Source organism: Nothoprocta perdicaria, unplaced genomic scaffold (genome assembly GCF_003342845.1).
Source record: "Nothoprocta perdicaria isolate Ctin4 unplaced genomic scaffold, notPer1 scaffold_386, whole genome shotgun sequence".
Taxonomy (NCBI): domain Eukaryota; kingdom Metazoa; phylum Chordata; class Aves; order Tinamiformes; family Tinamidae; genus Nothoprocta; species Nothoprocta perdicaria.
Genome location: NW_020455628.1, coordinates 117,447 through 123,794, shown reverse-complemented (window position 1 = coordinate 123,794; position 6,348 = coordinate 117,447). Strand labels below are relative to the sequence as shown.

At 48.5% G+C, this 6,348-nt stretch overlaps 1 protein-coding gene across 1 annotated transcript in view; it reads right to left on the bottom strand.

The window, feature by feature from the left end:
- Positions 1 to 130, bottom strand: part of RIMKLB (ribosomal modification protein rimK like family member B) — a 39,818-nt gene extending 39,688 nt beyond the window's left edge. Inside the window, exon 1 of the mRNA XM_026044822.1 lies at positions 99 to 130. The gene's annotated coding sequence lies outside the window, so the exon portion shown is untranslated. The remainder of the gene's footprint in view (positions 1 to 98) is intronic.
- Between the last annotated feature and the right edge of the window lie 6,218 nt (positions 131 to 6,348).

Below are 6,348 nucleotides of genomic sequence, written 5' to 3'. Positions count from 1 at the left end.
CCGCTCTCCCACCGCACCCGGCACGCGGAGGAACCCCCCGCTCCTCCTCCCGCCGCCCGGGCCGTACCCGCTCCCGCTCGATCCGGCATCTCACCCACCCCGGGCACCGCCAAGGAGCCGCGGGCGGCTGCGCCACCGGCCGACGCCCCCCTCCTCCGGCACCGCCCGCGGGGCCGGGCCGATCAAAGGCGGCAGCGGGGCGAGGAGGGCCGCGCAGCGCAGCGACTCGCCCGCTTCTCCCCGCGGGCTGCAGGCGCTCGACAGCGCTCCGAGCAGGGGAGCAGGGGCGCGGGCGACGCGTCCGCGCGGACCCCTCCTCTCTCTCCCTCCTCCTCCTCCTCCTCCTCCCCGCGGCTGCGGAGGGGAGACGGCGCGGCTGTTCCCTGCACCGAGACCCCCACCCGCCGCGGCCGCGGCTCCCGCCGCCTCCCGCGCTCCCGCTGCAGCGGCGCCCGCTACCGAGAGGCCGCGGCGGGCGCCGAGCTCCGGCGTGGGGCGACCGTTGGCGGCGGCCCCCGCCCGGCCCGCGGGGTGACGGAGGGGAAGGGGCGGGCAGGGGGAGCCGCCGCGCCGCGCCCCCTCCTTCAAACGCCTTGGCGCCATGTTCCCGGCGGCAGGGCCGCCGTGCGCGGCAGCCGCGGCGCTCGTGACACGCGCGACGACCCGGTCCCGCGACGGAGGGGCTGCCGCTCCCGCGGCCGAGGCTGCCGGCATCCTCGCTCCCATCCCCGCGCCCGGCAGTGGTTTGGGCCAAGCAGCCTCCCACGATGACCCAAAATTCAGGCCTCAGACAAAAATGGCTTGGGCAGCAGCAGCCTGACCGTAGCACACATTTGTTATTTGTGGCTGCTTTGCGCACAGATGAAGCCCACCCCGTTGCTGCAGTAAACCCGCAGCTGCAGGAGGAGATGTGCCCGGCCTTGCGGTCCGCCTGGCGCGACAACACATGAGACATGAGACAACCACATTACTCCTGTGGCACGCAAAGCCAAGCAGCCCTGCCCTCGGTGTGACAGATGCATGTGTGACGCAGCCTACGCAGCGCCTGTTAGGAGCCACCGCGGGGCTGACACACCTTAGACACAGCCTGGGCCGCGTCAGCCCTCACCATCTTTTGTCTGAATAACGGTTGGCAGCGAATGATTGTGACACATCTAGTACACCAACCAGCACTGTGTGCGTGCTACGCTTCCACGGCGCTGTCTGAACACAGAGATGCACTCTTTTTATTCGCTGTTTCACCTTAGCTATATACACAGTGTTCACAGCAGACAGCCCTAAAATATTTGCCAGGCACTTTTGACACCAAACACCTGATGCATCAGGGATCTTTTCTCCTTGTTGCTTCCTAGGCTTACACGTATGGTTTGAATTTACAGTTCCAACAATGACAACTTACCAAACAACACATCTCAAGAATCCCCACAGACACTGGGGCATAAATTGTCATTCATGTATGTAACATGCTGCACTCTGTCCCTTACTACAAAGCACATTAAGTTTATGGGGATAAGTTGAAACACAGGCAGTTCCATCTCCATGTGAGGAAGAACTTCTTCACCGTGACAGTGACAGAGCCCTGGCACAGGCTGCCCAGGGAGGCTGTGGAGTCTTCTTCTCTGGAGATCTTCCAAACCCGCCTGGATGTCGCCCTGTGCCCCGTGCTCTGGGTGTGCCTGCTGGAGCAGGGGGTTGGACTAGATGATCTCTAGAGGTCCCTTCCAACCTGAACCATTCTGTGATTCTGTGCAAGAATCCTGGCACATCCTGTCAGAACTCTGGCAATCACCCTGTCCAACCCCACAGCTCAAAGCAGCATCAACTATAGCAGGTTACCAGGTTGCTCAGTACATTACCAGTCTGTTTTTAAGTATATCTCCAAAGGTAAACACTCCACAACCTTTCTGAGCCCAAAGGACTCAGACACTGGACTTACCCCAGCGTGACTCTCCCTTTTGCATTTGGGAGCCCATAGCTGGACACTGTTCATCAGATTTGGTCTCACCAGTTCTCACCACACACCCCAAACCTCATTGACCAACCTTTAGAACCTCTAGATAGAGCAAACTCGGTGAGTGTCCTGAGGAAACAACACATGTTGCTCTACATGCAATATTTGCTCACATGTGATACTCCCAAACACCAACTCACCACAAATACAGCAAATTCAGCCTGTTCTCCTCTGCCTTTTAAGTATGTGGCAGTTCCATCCTAACCACCTTCATTCTCCCACCTGAAAGATGCTTTACATACTCCATACCTCCCACACCTAGTTCATCTATGCATGACACATTCAGAGCCATTTCGGATGAACGGTGGCATCTCCAGTTGCAGGATAAAGATATGCGATTCATGTCTTTTATTCGGTACCTTCTGTATTAACTGGGTTGATGGGATTGCATTCCTCAGTAGCAAGCTCTAAAATCCATGACAAAATCTCCTAAAATCTGCTGCAATGTTTACTCATTTATACTATAACACATCATCCTACTATATAATATAGTACTTTTAATACAGTTCCTACTTTGGCATACTTCCTGCAAAATTACAGCTGGTAGTTAAAACACTCATCACTGTAAGCAATGTTGAGCATTTCTAAGACTCATTCCTGAAGGATGAGTGTTCATTTGCTTCCCCAAATATCCTCAAACCTTAGATGTGAATCAGGTAGCTCTTCCCCAAAATTTTACATACTGACAATGTCATGAAAAAGGGCACCTTGCAGATGATATTAGTAGCCAAAATGCCCATTTTTACACCTCATCTGACGTGCTGTTCTTCTGTCTGCTAAGATGGCTTACCAGTACTTCTGGGTTCTCATTAGTCCATGGCTGCAAGCCAGACACCACTTCTGGTTTGCAGATTCCCAACTGCCTGACTCTATAGAAAAATGTCACAATCTAGAGCAAAAGATAATTTTAGGCAAGTTCCAGCCACGAGGGTAAATTAAAAAAAAAAAAAAAAATCACACACACAAACACACAGACACCAGAAAGTGGTGGACAGTATTCTTGCTACTTCAATTGCAACACAGTTTGACACAATTACCAAATCCTAAGCCTTGGAGAAGAAATACAAGCACATCAAGTTCACACTTCCGAAAGGTGTAATTTCACACTGTGGGGTTCAAGGCTTTCCACACACAAGGAGTTTACTAACACGAAATTATTGTATCTACTCCACTAAAGATATGTGTAACCACTATACATCAGGTAGTGCACAAAATATTTCAGAAAAAGACTTCTTTTTCTAGATTACTGTGCTGCTTCAAAAATAGGATGAAGCAAAGAGGAAAGGATATCCACATAAGAATTTACATACTTGAGACCACAGTGTAACAATACCGTATTTTTTTTTCTGTCATACTTCCATAAGCAGACAAGGTCTAAGGCAAGTATGCTTTACAGAAAGAAACGAATGCCACAGTTGGGAAATCCTGAAATGTAGATTTTGGGCCATAAAAATAAGAGTCTAGTTAGGAGAAATCTGAAAGGAAGTCATTCTGTAAGAAAAGGAAAGCAACTCAGCATAGAGAAGATAAGACGTTTGATCTGTGTCTCAAACTCAGGATTTTTCAACCGGGTCTTACAATTCTCAGTAAAAATTTAATCTATTCAAACAGATACCATTTGCCTCTTTGGCTGTCTTGTGTGTAAAATGGAACCTTCACTTTATCTTATTACTCTTATTACCATTTATTGGGCTGCAGGAATTACACTATGTCGGACTTGAGCACAACCAAACTTGGAATATTGAATTGAAAAGAATGCTGAATGCTAGGGTCAATGAAAGAACATGCCACACCGGATACCTCTAGAGCAATTTCCCATCATCTTGAAATTTTAAGTCAGTTTGGGAAGAGCCCTGGAAATGTTTTTCTATTTCTTAAATGGTAAGAACAGAAGATGATATCAACTTGTTGGAAGAGTTTTTTTTTTTTGAGTTCTGTCTAAAACCTGCCAATATAACTGACTTATATGTAGATGCTGTATTTCTCTGGAAGGAGGCAAGACTTGTCTGCTACTGAAGATCTGAAGATGAGGTCTTTCCCATTACCTATTAAAAAAAAAAAAAAAAAAAGAAAAAAGAAAAAAGAAAAAAGACTGATTGTTCAAGCAGAGGGGCTGGTAGTGCCCTCAGTTTCAACTGTTGGGAAGACTACCTAGGTTTACCTTTCAGAGAAAAAAAGACTATAATACTTGATCAATGAAGAATGGATGTCTTTGAACACTAAACATTCTTGACACCTTTTTTTTTTTTTGAAATTTTCACTGTGTGCTCTGAAATGCATAACACATGTTTGGCTCCAAAGCCTTAATGTATGCAAAATTGTATTTTCACAGCTGACACTATGAAACCTCTCTTAGCATCAAGTTCACTGCAAACAGAAAACAGGTTTGTTGAAGTCTCTATTCTGCAGGATATTACTCCCCCATTAGAATGTTTCACAGCTCTCTCTGGTTGGGTATAAGGCGGTGACAATAATGTAAAGTCTTGTCTGTGAATGTTGCTAAGCCTAATTATTTATACCAATTGACTTAGGACTGAGGGCTGCCTCTGTCTGCAATAGCGCTCATTTGGTCAGCTAATTCACACAGCAATGTTTGCACTTCCCCCTTAGGTGAACAAATAATAAAAAATATGGTACGATAGATGCCCTTGTTCACCCATGAATACTTGGATTCACGTATGAAAACTGGTGCTCCCATTGAAGGAAATTAGTTCTTGATTGTTTACATTAAGAAATGGCCATATTCTTTTTCTTTCCCACCCAGAGTAAAACAAAGGCTATATAAAATGGTGCGAAAACATCTTAAATTTGATATATCCTCCATTTCTGATCAGTTCTAATTCTAATCTATTGTAAATTCTAATTTACAATAAAATACCATAAGGTAATAGAAAATGAAGAAATTACTAACACAAAAGTCTCCCAGCTAAAGGAGCCTACAAATGGCTGCAGGCTGCACTGACTCAACCCAAAAACTATTCCAGCACAGCATCACCATGCATACCTCTGATCTCAGAAAGCTGCTCCGGGCTCATATCTCCAAGACTAGACACCATACACTTCCCTTCAAGAACATAATATCGAAATTTTCCACACCCATCCATAATGCATGTAACCCATCCAGCTTGAAAACACTATCACATCTAACTTGTACAAGGAGAGTTGTGAGTGAGTTGTGCCTGTTTTCTCTGGAGAAGAGAAGGCTGATGGTTGATATAAGTACCTGAAGGAGGAATGCAGGGAGGAAGGGGCCAAGCTCTTCTCAGTGGTGGCCAGTGATAGGACCAAGGGTAATGGGTGTAAGTTGTAACACAGGCAGTTCTATCTCCATGTGAGGAGGAACTTCTTCACTGTGTGGGTGACAAAGCCCTGGCACAGGCTGCCCAGGCAGTTGTGGAGTCTCCTTCTCTGGAGGTCTTCCAAACCCGCCTGGATGCCACCCTGTGCCCTGTGTGTCTCTGGAGCAGAGAGGTTGGACTGGATGATCTCTAGAGGCCCCTTCCAACCTTAGCCATTCTGTTATTCTGATTCTGTGAATTCCTCTAACTCATTGCCTTTGAGTAAGCCCTATCCACCCCACTCCCCCCACAAAGACATGGTCTTCCCATACCTCTTGTCCCTGTTTACAACTGTACACCTTGCTGTGGCACTAACTAGTGCTGAATTCTTCACACTGCAACTTCACATACAACAGACAAATCTTTTTCCATCTATGAGTTGTTCACTTGCAGAATCAGCCTTGAATTAGGAGATGCTCTCTACAACTACCTGGAAGGAGGTTGTAGTGAGGCGGGGGCCCATCTCCAATAACTACCGATAGGAGAAGAAGAATTGGCCTCAAGCTGCATTAGGGGAGGGTCAGGTTAGACGTTAGGAAGAATTTCTACACGGAAGGGGTGGTGAGGCATTGGGACAGGCTGCCCAGGGAGGCAGTGGAGCTGCGGTCCCTGGCACTGCTCAAGAAACATGTAGATGAGGCACTTAGGGACATGGTTTAACAGGCACAGTGGGGATGCAGTTACAGTTGGGCTCAGTGTTCTTGAAGGTCTTTTCCGGCCATTCTACAATTCTATGATTCTATGTGAGCTGTGTTCTCGCACAGACAGCAAACTGCCAGGGAAGGTGCAAGACCTATAGAAGGGAGGTCTCCCAGCAGAGTGGGCATAGGGAGAAGGAGGTTTAGATGGAGGGAGATGCACGGGGTGCCCTGTCACGGAGCAGGCGCCAGCAACGGTCGCTCCCTCCGCGCGCTGCGAACCGTTAACGCACCCGCCCCTCCCCACGCAAGACGCCTGCACAAGCGCGGCGCACGTGACCGCGCGCGCCCCCGGGCACGG